Source organism: Cupressus sempervirens, chromosome 3 (assembly GCF_028749045.1).
Source record: "Cupressus sempervirens isolate cs-2001-9-10 chromosome 3, ASM2874904v1, whole genome shotgun sequence".
Lineage (NCBI taxonomy): Eukaryota > Viridiplantae > Streptophyta > Pinopsida > Cupressales > Cupressaceae > Cupressus > Cupressus sempervirens.
The window spans coordinates 258,898,703-258,915,905 of NC_143120.1; the positions used below are offsets into that span (position 1 = coordinate 258,898,703).

Below are 17,203 nucleotides of genomic sequence, written 5' to 3' on the forward strand. Positions count from 1 at the left end.
CATGTGTGTATATCTCCTACGGCACCGGCTACGGTGCCCGGGCCGTTCTTGCCCTGCCCGAATGCCGTCCATTCCTGACAGTACCGCCTGACAGTACTTGTCCCATCCATACATGCTCATACAACACTCAAATCAAATCAAGCTTTTCGAAAGGCGGATTGAGCTTTTCGAGAGGCGGAGGCGGATTGTTGATGTGCAGAATTTTAAAAGATAATTTAAAATTTCTTATTTTTTATCTTTACATTTTCATTATATTTTAATCCGAACTTTTTAGGCCCACATCAAATTTTTGCTCTGAAATTACTTTTCAATTTTAAAAATAATTTATTTGAATTTCATTTCTATATATTATTTTTATTTATTATAGTAATATGATTAATTAATTACACCTTAACTTTTTTCTAATATTATTTTTTAATTTTAAGAATAATTAAATATTTAATAATGTATACATTAATCATAAATTAAATTTAAAAATTTAAGTTAATAAATTATATATATTTTTCTTTCTAATTACTATGCATTATGTTAAGTTAAATGATAATGTTATTATTTAATATATTCTAAAATCAATAAATTACATATCGTATGTTAAAATTATATAAATAAATAAATAATAAAATATTAAACATATAGCAGTAATTAAAATTTTAACACATTTTTTAAAGAAGTGGGATAGTTATCAATTGTCAGTTGCCTCTTGGGGTAGGGGCAAATAAATTTTTGTTAATCAAACAATTATAATGACGACGTATTAAAAACATTTTCATAATTTTTTTATTAAACCAAACTTATTATTGGTTCAATTACTAATTATCTATAAATAAAATTTGGTTAATCAGACAATTATGATGATAAAGTATTAAAAACATTTTCATATTTTAAAAAAGAAGAAGAAGTAAAAATCATATTTTCATAATAATTATTGGTTCGCTTCTTTAAAAAACTATTAAAACCAAACTTATTATTGGTACAATTACTAATTATCTATATTACATTTTGATAACTATCCTACTTGTTAAAAAAATGTGTTAAAATTTTAATTACTGCTATATATTTAATATTTTATTATTAATTAATTAATTTAATTTTAACTACGATATATAATTTATTTATTTTAGAGTATATTAAATAAAAATATTGTCATTTAACTTAACCTATTGCATAGTAATTTTTAAAAATATAACTAATTTTAAAATTATATATCTCTACTTTTTATATATCTATAATATGATAAAAGGTTTTGTAATTTAATTTAAAAAACCATTTAAGAATACAAATTAAGTGAGACTTGTGAACTTACAATAACTTTTTACAAGTCCTAAGGAGAGAATTAATTTAAGTTTTCTAATTTTTTTGTATTATTTTGTATTTCATTGATAAATATGTATTTGTTGCTTGTAAGTTGTCTTATATAAATTATAAATTATATGAGAATTTAGCAAAAAGAGGGGTAAAAATTTATTAAGACAGAAAGGAATACAACAAGGAGAGTTCAACAAGGAGCTCGATCCTGAGCAACAAGATCATCAAATTCTTGCACCATCTCAAAGGACAATTGCCTCCTATCCCTAATATTCCAACCCGGATCATGACTAGATGCCCATTTGGCTAAACAATCAACAGTTCTATTCCATTCACGAGGAATATACGTGAACCTAATGAACTGAAAAGAGGAAGAGAAGAAAAGAATCTGCTTAACAACAGTAGCCAGCTGCCAACTAACATCCTCAAGCTCTTGCGAAGAAAGCATGTTCACCACTACCTGGGAATCAGACTTATAGATAATCTTACTCCATCCTCGCAAGCAACACTGTTCCACAGCATATAAAATAACCTGAGCTTCCATGAGATTGTTAGTATAATCACCCTTATGAACTGAGAAGAAAAATTTAACATCCCTAGAACTACAACGAGCCACTCCGCCAATACTAGCCGGACCAGGATTCCCACGGGAAGAACCATCAGTGTTAATTTTCAGAACTCCACAGGGAGGAGGAGTCCAGTGCCCATCCCGGTTAACCCGACCCTTCCTCTAATGATGAAGCTGCCTGGACATAGAAGGAAACCTATGAGCTGCAGCCCCATCCTGCAGATGAAAATTGAGGTGATTACAGATAGCAAGATCAACCGGATCCATACCCCCATCAAGCTCACACTTCACAAGAATAGTTTCCTGAAGAGAATGTGATATTTTCCACCAAAGATGCAAAACACCAAGCTGAACATCTTGGAATATGTGACGATTCCTCTCCAACCAGATATGCCAAAGCATGAAAGATGGGCCAGCAATCCAAGCAGCATGGAGAAAAGAAGACTTGGAGGGAGCAATACCCAAGCGGGCCCAGAACTCAGGCAAAGAGGAAGCATGCCGACAAGAGCAACCCCAAGCGCGCCACCAAAGGTGCCATATCTGAGTAGAATAGGAGCAATGGAAGAACAGATGGGAGACAGACTCCTCTCCATTACCACACAAAACACAATAAGAGGGCCCTGAAATCCACGTTTACAAAGATTATCCCAGGTAAGACAACGGTTGTGAGCCACTAGCCACATGAAAAAATTGCACTTGGACCAAGAAACTTTATTCCAAACTTGCTTCCACCAAGGGACCTCAGCATCCCCAAATAATTGTCTAGTTATCTCCTGATACCCAGCAAAGACATGATATTTACCAGACAAGGTACCGCCCCAAGCCAAAACATCTGGACCAAGTAAAGAAGAACACTCTCTAGAGGCCAGAATTTGAGAAAGCTCCTGACGATCCATGTCTGTACCTCCAGGAGGCCAATCAGAAGAATGCTTCCATCTGTAACCAACAGCAGGTCCCAATTGATAAGGAGTCTTGTAATGAGCCACTTTATCCCATCTAGCGGCAAGAAAAGAGTCACAAAGAGGCTGAAGATGAGGGTATATGGATTAAATGGAAGGGAATCCATCCCAAGCATCAGACCAAAACAAAGCCTGAGAACCTCCTTTACATATCCAAAACAGACCCCTCTTTACCAACATCGCACCTGTCTTCAAAGTATGCCAAACCATTGAGCAAGGATCAACACCATGAAAATATTTATGAGTGATACTACGAGCCCAAAGTTGATGTATAAAGTTGATGTGAAAATATTTATGAGAATTTAATTAGACTCAATCAAAATGAAATTAAACTAAAGGAAAAAGTCTTAAGATGTATAAATTTTATCATTATTCATTAGCCATAAGGTAAAATAAACAATCAAATATTAAATAGTGTTAAATTTCTTACAAAACATGTATTATGTTAAAAATTAATTCAACAATTTTTTTTCTCCTATCAAGAATAAATTCATCTTGCGTTCTTTTTAAGCTACAAAATCTAATCAAAATAAATCTCACACAAATGAGTCAAATATGAAAAAATCTAAATTGGCTAAGATTGGCAAGAAATATACGAAAAAATCAAAGAAGTCAACTACCAAAACAATGTCTTTATGTTATCAAAATAGTGCCCTTAAGTTTTTGTCATGTTAATTTGAATTTTTTTTCTTTGTAAATAGTTGACATGATTGTTACTACAACTAAAATAGCTTTTTTTAGCACATGAGTTGTGATTATATATCTAATTTTTAATTTATATCATTTTTGTATTAAAAATTATTATAGTATAGTATATAAAATATATATTAGAAAGAAAAAACAAAATTATTAACTTAAATTTTTAAACTTTTGTTATGATATAAATCATAAATAATTTAATTTATGATTAATACATACATTATTAAATATATAATTATTCTTAAAATTAAAAAAATAATATTAGAAAAAAGTTAAGGTGTAATTAATTAATCATATTACTATAATAAATAAAAACAATATCTAAAAATGAAGTTCAAATAAATTATTTTTAAAATTGAAAAGTAATTTCTAGATGCAAAAATATCTAATATAAATTTGATGTAAGCTTTAAAAAGTTAGAATTAAAAGATAATACAAATGTAAAAATAAAAAATAAGAATTTTTAAATTATCTTTTAAAAGTCTGCACATCAACAATTCGCCTTTTGAAAAGCTTGATTTGATTTGAGTGTTGTATGAGCATGTATAGATGGGCAAGTACTGTCAGACGGTACTATCAGGAAGGGACGACATTTGGGCAGGGCAGGAACGGCCCAGTGCAAATAAGTTGCACCGTAGCCGGTGCCTATCTCCTACACGGGGATTAAACCCTCGTTTCTACACATTTTAGCAAACATCGTCTCCCTATTACGCTAAACGCCCGTATGTCCTTGTGCACGTGTCTCGTAGTTTCGACTATATATCATTTTCTATGAATTAGTCAAAAATCCTAATGAGATTTCATCCACAGAATGCACATAGCAACTTCGGGCCCCTTTGGTGACAAGCATAGGAATATAAAATTAGAATAGGAAATAGGAATGGGAGTGAGAGAAGGGAATGAGAATGGAAAATGACAATCCCATTCCTGTTTAGTTCAACAAAATCTATTTGAGAATATTTGAGAATTTGTTTGACAATCCTTCTGTTTATTCTGTAAATTTGTTAGGCAAGCAATGACTTCTCTGACTTCTCTTTGCTGCAATGTTACACAAATTTCTTCTTTCCTACTCAACAAATTAGTGAGCAACAACTCCTCTAGATCTATGGCTTCTCTTTACCACTTCTTGCGATCAATATTTTTAGGGCTTTTCTAAAAAAATTGCACTTGTATGAAATCTGTTGGTGAAGGAGGAAGAGGAAGAAGGGCTTGACATTGGGCTTCTGCCAAAGGCATTCGACCGTTCTAATCTTCTAGTGGAATCAATTCCCATTGCAGAGTATCAAGGTCAACCTCTCGTAGATCATGTTGTTATTCTTATTCTTAATTTTTTGTTCCATCCATTCTGTGTTGATGAAAGTGATGAAGAATCCTCTAGCCAAAAAATAAGTAATCCTATTCTCCATTCCAATAATTGATATTTTTGGGAATGGACTTATGCTCATTTTGCGCTAAAATGGGAATACATATTCCTATTCCGCATTCCCATTCCGTGCACCAAACAAAGAATTCAAAAATATATTCTAATTCTCAATGACCATTCCCATCATATTCTAGCAACCAAACGGGCCCTGGGGGAAAATCTCCAATATCTCGAGGCTAACTTCATGCACGAGATGCATGAGAAGCATGGAGAACAACATGCAGAACTCCTAAATCATAAGTTATCTTTGTAGGTGAGTGAAAACTCTAGAAGTTTTGGCTTTTGGGTATTCACAAATTTCTCTTGAGGGATTGTGCAACACAAAATGGTTCAAAAGTGTCATTTCAAAATGTTGGCACGAAACCTATTATATTCATGCACCAATAGTGGTTCATTCAAAAAATACCACTTGTGGTTAAATGTCCCAATAGTTATTATGAGATTTGGTCAAATACCAACCAAAAAAGTTTTAAAAAGGTAAAAAATGATCGAGGATTAGTGCACTTGCTTTCACTTTTTGAAGTTCTTTTAGAAGTGGTAATTAGGAGGATCTATGACAAAATTATCACGATTATTGGACTCCCTATTAGTTACTGGGTCTCTTCCCAGATATATATATATATATATATATATATATATATATATATATATATATATGACTTACTACAATTATCTTCTTGAGCTAGAAAGACAAACACAAACACATTCATACTATACCATGGGTGTCATACTTTTATTTTGAGATTAATGCTAATTGTGATGACAAAACAAACCTTTCAAACTTGCAATTAACATTGACAAGGATAAAAGAGTAATAACCCATATTACACAAGGTCATTGGGTCAACAACCTACATCACATATGGTCATTAATAAAAGTCTCAAGCTCTAAATGTACATAATCAACTAAATATATGTAATCAAAATGTCTTATGGTTTTGCCTCTCATGGCACTATCAACTACTTAGATTGATTTAAGAATCAAAACCTTAGAACTTATATCAATAGAACCACATTAGAAGCACACATTATTCTAATATGTCAATGCTAATAATAAAATCCTAAGATGTGTAGCTCCTATTATCTACTACGTGCTAGGTGAAAGTTGACTAATCTTATGGTACATGGTGAATAGTTCTTTGGATAGAGCATACTCCTTATCATCCTAGAGTAATGATATCCTTGTATATAACCAAATCACATGCTTTACAATTTTAGTGATTGCCTTAATATTTTGGGAAGAAGCTATTTCAAGAGAACAAATATTTGGTACTTATTTCCCTCCTCGAACCTTTCTCAACCCTATCTTTGATGCCAAGAAGCCAACTTCTAGATCAATTTCATTTCAACACACAAACATTTAGAAGGTATAAAACATTGCCCAAAAAATATGTTCTCCTAAGCATTTACTCCTTAGATAAGTTAATTTGATTACACCATTCTTACTGAATCCATTTACTTTACATTGTGCGTAAAAGTACAAACTTGTGTCACACTTTTACAAAAGAAAAAGCTTAAAGGATGCGGCTATCCTTCCTACAAATTGTACCATTGACTAAATTTCAAAAAAATAAAAATACAATAATTTTTTTTGAAAATTTCAGCATTTGATCTTCATGATCTGTATATTTTGTGATCGAAAACAACAAAATTTTTGAGAAAATTTCTCTATGCTTTCGTGAATCTGAAAAAGAATGATGTTTGACCATTTTTTTTTTTTTTTTTTTTGTCTTTGGTGCATTTTGTTTGGAGATTAGCCAACGCCAAGTTTAAATGCTACCTAAACAATTCAACTTCAATGACATAAAAATGACCACTCTGTTGGAATTGAAAGATGATTTAAACTGATGAATGGTGAAGTTTGTGTCTTATACTTTAATAAAAAAAATTAAACAAAATAAATATGTTTTTTTTTAAATGTTGAAAAATACTTAAAAATGAGGAGATTTACTTCCCACTAAAAAATTATATGTAATTAAAAAAAAAGTGATTTTTGATCTATATTTTCTTCATTTTAATAATTCGAAGTTCAACTTACTTGAAATGAATAGTTTGTCTCCTACTATATTTTTCCTATCAAATCTACCCTTATGAAAAAAAATTATGCATTCTCGAAGAACACTCTCTCCTCTAATGAATCATATATTTTAAATTTTTCATGATATGATTTACTATATTTTCTTTTTTCAAATTAACATATTCTTGAATGTTAAAATTACTACTTGAATATTTTGTAATTATAATATATTATATCTAATCAAAATACTTTAAAAATTATACAAACATATTTGAATCTAAACTCTACAAAATACTTATTTTGTTTTTGTTAATTCAAAAAATTGAGTTTTATGGAGAAATTCGTTGTAGAAGGTAGAAGTTTTCTAATTCAATGTGGTTTCTATATTGGATGCCATGTAGGACAATTCGGTCATAATAGGTTCGACTGAAAACCAAAACTAATTTGGTCGAACCCATTCCAACTAAACAAACTTTGACCCAAAACCCCTCTTGGTTAAGCCACAAATAGTTGCATGATTGACCATGTCACTTAAATTATGTAACAATGTCACTTAAACCTCACTTATATGAGGAGTGCTTTAATTGGTTTTTAATTGATTTATTTAAAATAAAAAAAGCATTTTTTTTTTGTGGGGAGAAAGTGTGTTGTAAAGACAATTTTTGAATATATTGGAAAAAGAGGTTAGATTTTTTTTAGGCAAGTTGGTTCTACACTTCATCTTTTCCAATTTCCCTTTTTAGTTTTATTTTTTAATAAAAAATAGAAATAAGTTAGATTTATGAAGTAATAAATAGTGTATTTGACATTTTTATTTGTAGTTTTTTGTATACAGGTGACTTGAAGTTCTCGATTTGAAAATTTAGAGAAATGAGGAATAAGAGGATGAGATCAAGATTGTATTACTGAAAAATGGATGATAAAATGCAAGGTCATACAAAAGATAGTCAAGAGCAACATGTTGATGTTCAAGAGCAATCTATTGATGTTCAAGTAGTTAGAACTCAAGTACAAAGAAAAATTAATAGTAGTCAGACTACAAGTGTTTATTCTAGTATGGTTAAAATTTGATGGAGATGGATGTAAATTTTATTTTAAGTCAAATTTCATTTGAACACATGACACCTGAAAGCACAATTAAGTTGCACTGTTGAAACTTTTGAGAGGAATATGTTCAAAATAAATATTTGTTTGGAAGAGCGAGATTATTTGCTAGGTTATTCAAGAAAGGAGAAATGATTCCTATTTTGGAGTTGTTGGGTGTTGATGACAGGAAAAAAGTGAGCAAATGTAAGAGAAATAATAGTTAATAATTTGCACGAAGAATTGAATTGAATTGGTAACACAAATCGAGGAGTTGACTCAAGTATTACATGTAGAGCGTTGATGGCTACAACTTCTAATAAAAATTTGTCCCAAAGAAGACAAGTTCAAGCAATTTTTGGATTTTTGGATGTCTCTAGAAGAACTATTCAAAGATACATTAGGAAGAGAAATACGTTAGATGAAAACATTGAAAAAATTGGTTAAGTACTTGTAGGCTTCTTCAAAAAGATCTAAAGCTGTAATAAGAAAAGTCATTGAATATTGGATTGGGTCACTCTCATGTTTCTTGTAATAAAAGAGACACTGTACAAGTGAGAGAAGAGATCATTATGTAAAATTTCACATCCAATTTTTTTAAAATGCAACACAAGTGAACTATTTGAAGCATTCAAGCAACAACTTTCACATGTGAAAATTTGTCAAAGAATATCTGAGAACTTGCATCCTTTTTATGCACATAAATAAGGTATACGAAACTTCTTGTTGTCGAAATTATGTTGTGTTTTATTTATACCCACAATCACATAAAAAAGTTATGGTTCTAGTTAATCCAAATATTGTCACCCACACAAATACAACACAATTTGTGAAGTCTATTTTATGTGACAACTCAAAAGATTCAGATGAGTTCAAAAATTCAAAAAAAATAAAAAAAAAATGCATTAACTATAAAAATTTGAATAAATTTCTAATGCAAGTTGAGAATATTGATGTTTTAATGTCAATTTTGTGTCCAAGAATTTTTAATATGAGACATACCTATCTAAGATAAGAGATGAATAAAAAAAAATGCATTGAAGGAGAGTGAAATTTCTTACATTGATTTTATGACTCAATTTTGAAGTATCATTTATCTACATGTCCAATATTGTCATGGCACATAATGGTTAGCTAAATAGTGTCATGATCTCAAAAGTTGTTTTCCACCTAATTGTATTCTTTCACTTGCATATTTCTTTGACAACTATACATTTTCCCCTCAATCATAGATTCAACCCCAATATTATCATTTTGATCAAGTTGCAATATTTATACACGTGATCTATAAACACATATAGTTTCATTTGGATGGCATAGAAAATACTAATCCAAATGAATGAATTAGCATCAAGAAGGTTCATTTCTATATCAATATTGATAAGGTTCATGATAGGAGCTATGTAGCTCATTGTTTTGCAATGTTTTTTTGAAGAGATTAGGCAATGTAGGATGGATGTGTAACAATATTGTATTTGGTTTGATGAATGTGTTGGTATGTACGAATTACTATTGATTTTCATTCTTATTTAAATTGTTCCCTTGATGGATGCATTGGGAAACCTAGACCTTATCACCACCTCCTTGGTACTAGATCTACCTTATGTCCTTGTCATGTTCTCCTTGGTCACAATTCCCTTCTACTATTGGACCAATATCCCTTTACCACTTTTACCAAGTCTTTAAGTCTACTCTCGATACTTAAATCTCCCTTTTACGTAGTATAATTTGTGTTATATTCCTTGATCCTTATTCTTTCTTAGGTTTTGACACTCCCCAATCTACTATGTGCTCTTTAAACTCTAGACCTTCAATGAAACTTTGCACATTTCATTCCATTCCCAAGTCTTGATTATTTTGGCGATCTCAATCCCTACAAGATTTTCACTCCCTAACCTCCTCAATTCATGGTCCCTACTAAGATCCTACCCTTGAACTTCCTCTTTTCCCAATCCTTGATGTTGAGTGCTTCTCAAAGTGTAGTACTCGATTTTCCAACTAGTTTCTATTTTACAATCCCCTTTTCTTCCCACCTCTCATTGATCATACTCACTCATTGTCCAAATTAGCAGGCCTCTTTTATGCTTCCAAACCTAGTTCTAAGGTTCCTCTTTCATTTGACCATGATTTGACTTTGAACTCGGAAGCACTTGATAACTAAATTTTGTTACCTCATGATTGACCATTATGTCATAAGTCTTGATTTGACATTGCAACCACTAGTTTGATCCTTCCCACTTAAAATCCATAATTAAGAGCATGATTTCAAATAAAAATACAATTGTAGCTGCGATAGATTTCTACCATTGTAATTTGAGATGAAACAAACTTGGATGAATCTATCACACAATATGTATGATTTGGTTGAGTCACACATGCCAAGTATGTTATTTCCTCTTCATCTTCATGTTTCATGAGCATGCTAATAACCTAAAATAAATATCCATTAAAAAAATCTTCTACATGCAACAATTAGTTGTTGAGTCAATTTATTGGTCTTGAAAGGTCTACAACTACTTTTAGGCCATCAAATAGTGTAAGCTCTAAAATTTTAAGAAATGAATGAATCCTAAGAAGAGTAAAAAGGGTCTTTAATGCAATCTCTGTATAATATTATATTTCCATAAAAAATTGTAATGATTTAGAGAAATATTTAATTATAGTTCCACATTTTCTTTCACCACATTTGTTGGTGTAATCATCATAAGAGTTATATTAAAGGGTCCACCTTCTAATGCTATGCAAATGTTTTTTTAATGAACTTTTCCTTATTGTATGTAAGTTATCATAGTTCAAAGATGGATTATTAAAAATGCAAGTTATATATGATTAAGCATTGATTACCATGCAAATGAAATCTATTCCTTTGATACTTTGGTTGCTAATATTTATTTCCTCTTTGTTATTCATGACTTGATCAAGCCTAATAGGATTAGCCCTAGCCCATAATATCCATCATTTAAACCACCCAACTCTACATTCTTGTTAGTCCCTTCTATTAAGGTAGGAGACCATAGTTCTCATCTGTGCTTCTTTCATTTAATCTATCTTCAAAATGTGTGTCAAATACTTTTAACTTGTAGTCTTGTAGTTTTTATTATATTAGTCTATTTTCCATTATATTATTTTCATTTTCCAATTGGTGGGAACTATGTTTTCTTGTAGTCTTTTTTTTCCAATCAATTAATTTGGTGAAAAATACATGTAGTTTACATATGACATTTGTAAAAAGGTTCACGTGCATCATCCATGCTTCCACATTTGGTTTTCATGTAGAAACATGTGGAAGATGATGGCTCTGAACAAGGTGACGTTAAATAATCTCTTGTTTAAGATGCTAGGATTTTGACTCATTGTATTGAGAATGAATGTGGTGAATGCAATGAGAAAGGGAATGGAAGGAGGTAGATGCCGAAAAGACGCATGATGCAAGTTAGTTATTATTTCAACTATAAGAGTTTTAATTAAAAGAGGCATGGTGCATGTTAGTTATTATTTCAATTGTAAGCATTTTAAATAAATTCCGTGAAAAGGCATGTTTTTATAGTTTATATATAGATGCATCTTCTAGAACTAATTTATTGTTTATTGCATCAAGAAATTTATAGAAAATGTAATTTCCAGATATAAACCCAAGTCCCATAGCCTTTTAACCTCTAATTTGGAAAAGGGAATGAAATTCCATCAAAACACAAATGATACATAAGCTTTGTTTGATGCTGTACTTAAAAACACCCAAGTAGAGAACATCAAAAGCAGGCAAATTGTTTGATAGGACGCCTAGAAAATATTTGGTTGCATGGATTGTTCGATTGCATAATATTTATAGGTAGAATCCAAATTCAATTTCTTATGCAAAAATATTAATTGTAGATATGAAATTCTCATATGATATTTGCATTTGGTTTGAATAAGGTTGACAATTTTGAATTAAAAAAATACGCAACTTTATGGAAGCATTTTGATTGTTTGAACTCAATCAAAAGATGGAAATTTTTTTGGCAGTACTAAGGAATTTAGAAACCACTTGATTATTGAGTTTAATTTTTATTTCATGCATCTCTTCTTAGTTTATAGTGCAAAGGAATCAATGTAATTTATACTTACTATCTTTGGTATTAAAGATATGGCCCTCTCGACAAACATCATTTCCATCTTCTTTTATCGTGACATTCCCTAAGAGTATAATTTTTTTTAACATCCCAAACCTTTTGTCTACACTTTTATAATTTTTAAGAAACAAAGAAACACACACCAATAAAGATTCTTTGTGAAAAGGTAAATTTTTAATGTATTCATTTCATGTTATGCATTTTGATTTTGATTATGTTTGCACTAAAGATTTTGTGACGTGGCATCTTTCATAAACAATTTCTTTTAAACCCTTAACCAATTTTGATATTTTAGATTTAAGCACTAATGCATGTTCATTCTATTGGTTTGTATGCTAACTCAAAAACTTGCAATATCTCATTCTAAATTTTGGTTGTGCTTTCTCTTTAAAAAAAAAAAAAATAGTTTACCACGTTTCTTGGCGAGAAGCTTTCAATTCTTTTTTAGGCACACCATATTTTATGTGCAATAATATATAATTGTTGCATATATACCATGATAAATTTGTTATTTAACTTACTGAAAAAACATCAAAGCGGCCATTGAGAATGATGGTTGTTTTACGCATCTATTTAATTATGCTATTTCTTTATACATGTAAGTAGTAGTAGTTATAATTGTAAATATCTCTAAGTAAGAGAGACCGTACATGAAGCAAGAGGTACTAGGTTTCTAATTTGTTACTATATAAACTACCATTTTTTACCTATCCCATTATTATACAATATTTACTATTAATATTTTCATATTTTAGTATCATTATTTTTACTATCTTTACCATACATTATTCTTATTTTAGTATCATTATTTTTACTGTCTTTACCATACATTATTCTTTCTTTCTTCATAGTTACTAGCACTTGCACCTTTGATGGTGCAAGGGATTACGCTGATAGACTTATGTACTTTTAAAGTATTTTCTTGAGTATGTATTTTATCTAACATATTTGGTTTAATTGTGTCATTTTGATTTCTTGTCACATTCAGAATACAAATGCTTTGTTTGAAGAGCCATCTAATATAGGTAGTCCTCCTCCTTCCTGCATATAATGGTATATGGATTGCTTTTTATTTTTGAGTACCTTTCAAAAGTGAAAGCTGGTCGGATATGGAGACCATCTATTGTTTTTACTCTAGATATAGCTGTAAAAGTGAGTCCTTGTCTTTCAATTCCACTAATATCAACTGTTGCTTTTTGTAGCATGAGTCCTTGGGATTTGTGTATCGTGATAGCCCATTACATGGTGAGTGGTAGTTGTCTTTGGCTACCTAATGTGATTGGCACTATTTGAACACAGTTTGGTTCATCTTGATTCCATGGTGGTCCATTGTAGTTTTCAAAATGTATAACAACATACATGGGTATGTCTGGTGGTTTAGTGTCTGTTCTGTAGACAATATTTTGTGATTTCACCAATTGCTCCATTGACGAGTACTACTTCTATCCAAATTTTTGTTGTAAGCATGACGCGCTGCCCTATATAGAGGAGTACATGTTTTTACAATTGTTCGTCATACACCTCACTCTTATCTTTGCATCTAGAATTTATTGCCGTGCTTGTGGCAATTGGATGATTTAATGATTTTAGCATTCTCTTATTATGTAGCTTCACTGGATCATTTGTAGCATGTAGATGTATTGACCTATTAAATTCTTCATTTTCATTTGTGCGTAAGTGGATGTCTGTACGACTCATTAGGAGCTCCCAATCATGTTGTGTAGGGTTTGCTTCTTGTATATTGTGTAAAAGTTGATGGAATTCTGCTTGTGTGGCAGTTTCACCTTGTTTTTGGAAGATAGTCTGCAAGGTAACAACTGTAGTGAATTTGTCCCAAATCAACTTAGCACTTGAATGCGATGTAGAGATTGGTTCGTCCATAACAGGGTGTAGTTGTGTGAGGTCGTCGAACAGAATAATTGATACTCCACCAAAATGGACATATTGTCAATGAGGAAACACCTCTCGTAATTGGGTATCAATTTTCAGTAGGAGTTTTGGACCCAAGAAGCTCATTTCATCAATAATAATGTACTTGATATATTTTAATTCTTCTTGGAATGCTATTAATGCTTGACCTTGTAGCGGTTGTATATCCTTAATAGGAATCCTGAGCTTTGAATGTATAGTTGTAGCACCTATATTGAATGCAACAACGCTCGTGGGAGCTAACAAGAATAATTGTACCCCTTTTTGGTGTGCCTTCTTGTTGAACATTTCTTTTATGGATGCAATTAGATATGATTTTCCTATGCTTGTTGTGCCTTGCACAATCATATGTAATGGTTCATGTGATTGATTGTGGTCATGCTCCATAATTATTCAAAGTGCTACTCTTTGCTCAGGAGATAATGTATCATGGGGATTGGCAGACACCATCGGTATGGTATTAAAATAACCACTAGTCTTATTGTCATATATGAATTGTGTTGCATTTGCATGTAGAAATGGTGGGACAATATTATGGTCCCAATTGTTGTTTACGTCAAATTCATGCCTTCCAAGCATATTTAATTCATCAAGTCCGTAGTACGTAATGGTCCCATTTGTGAGAGAAGTTTCCATTCACATGCACCTAACACATCATTTGTATCTTGATTACTTCATTTTCTTCTTCATTATCATCTTCTTCCTCAGAGTTGTTCCCAACATCATTGGCACGACTTACATGCCACACTATGTAACTTGTAGTATTTATTTGATACCAATTGATGACTATTTTTTCTTTTGTGAGTCCTATCTTTGCTTCTATATTATGGAAATTCTTATATAAGAGTAACTCGCTCCAACAGAATGTCTCAAAATGTTCGGATTCAATATGTGGGATTTTATAAAATTTTGGATAAGCATTGACAATAGTTATCTTTTCTCATGCTTTCCATTTGCATCCTTTCTGATTTGCAACATATGAGTAAGATCTTGCAGATTCAATTAAGCTCAATGTTTCAAGTTCAAGAGGGCGATTCATGTAGGAATGTAGGTAACTAGGTTGAATTTGAACATTTCCTAGCTCTTTTATTATTCAATGAAGCACTTTTCATCCAACATTTAATGCTACAAACTCTCGACTACAAACAATGAGTGGTAGTTTTTGTAACGTATGACATGTTTCTTGTGCTCCAATATCATGTTCAACAATAACTTCATATAATAATTTATGATATGCAGACATGGCCGAGTCATCTGGCTTCTGTGTTATAGATATTCTTTTGAGCATTTCAGTACATGTCTCAGATCATTTTTTTGCCTTTGCTGCATATTTGAATATCCATCTATCACCTCATACATCTTTATCATTCCTTCTCTTTATCTCCCTCATATGCTCTTCATATTTCTATCCTCCCACTCCCCTCCTCTTTTTTTGTCTATTCATAACTATACTCTATTTTGATATTAGATTTTGATCCATCTATCTATACATAATCTCTCCTTATGTTTCCCTACATCATTTTATATCTATCAATATTTTCACCTCTCGAACCCTCTTTTTTCTTTGTATTATTCATCTTAATTGGTTCACCCCCCCCCCGCCCAACCAACTCTCTCATTGTCTCTCATTATAGTTATCTATTTGTCTAACTATTATTTCCTATATGAAAAGAACAACCTAGGATAAACACATATAGTTCTTTCTTCGTCCCTATCTCTATCTTATCCTACCATTCTCTTTACTATTCTCCTCTCACTATCTATATTATATTTTCTCTATTTCTCTTTGATCTTCTATACATATCCATCTATATACTATCTATCACCTCAAATATGTTTATTTTATGTTTTTCATATCCACACTCTCCTCTCTCCTCTTACTATTTCTCTCCCTCTTGCTTCCTTCTTTTTTTCTTCTCCTTTAGATTTGTCTCCTACATACGTGCACAATCTCTCTCACTATTTTTCCCTCCCTATTTTTCATCAATACCAATATTTTCCCCTCTCTACTTCTCTTCTTTGTAGGGTTCACATGTTTCCTAGGTGGACATGTCATACATTCACATCAGATGTGTCAAGTCACACCACAATTGCACTTCATATTTATATCCTCCCACTCGCCTCCTCTTTTTTCTATCACTTCATAACTATCCTCCATTTTGATATTTAATTTTGATCCATCTATTTATACATCATATCTCCTTATGTTTCCCTATCTCATTTGATCTCTATCAATATTTTCACCTCTCTACCCCTCTTTTTTTCTTTATATTATTATTCTTAATCAATCTCCCCCCAGTCTCTCTCCTTGTCTCTCATTATAGTTATCTATCTCTCTAACTATTATTTCCTATATGAAATGAACAACCTATCTATTTGAAATAAAAATTTAATTTTTTTTATATCTCATCATCTCTATCTCTTCCTCTCCATCTTACTTTATATTTATACATATCTCTATGTTATATCCATATGACTCTCTCTAATTTTCACATTCTCCCTATCTACCTGCTTATCCTTTCCTTTACATCTTTCTTATACACACATATAGTTCTTTCTCTGTCCCTATCTCTATCTTATCCTACCCCTCTCTTTACCATTCACCTCTCACTATCTATATTTTATTTTCTCTATTTCTTTTTGATCTCATATATGTATCCATCTATATATTATTTATCACTTTTAATCAAAGTCTTTACAATTTAATAATAAATAACATAATAATATAATACTAAAATGAATATTCAAAACTATATTATATAATTATAATTCTAAAGATCAAGAAAATTCATAATTTCTAATAATATATATTTAACTTCTATGCATACACATAATTTCTAAATTTCTTTTCATCAAACAATTCAACTAGTGTTAGAAAATATAAATTTCAAAATATTTTATTTAGTCAAAAGTTATATTATTATTAATATCTATAATTTAACATTTATTTATATATAATTGTTAAAATGAGTAAAATAAAAGATAAAATATTAAGTTAATAAACTAAGATAATTATTGTCAACTCCCTTATATCGTTCTAGAATGCCCATACACATAAATGATACACACAAGATATGGTCTACCTTGAAAATGGAAAACTGTATAACAT

At 31.0% G+C, this 17,203-nt stretch overlaps 1 protein-coding gene across 2 annotated transcripts in view; it reads right to left on the bottom strand.

The window, feature by feature from the left end:
* Positions 1–17,203, bottom strand: part of LOC149565878 (uncharacterized) — a 45,493-nt gene that overhangs the window by 2,010 nt on the left and 26,280 nt on the right. The window lies entirely within an intron of this gene.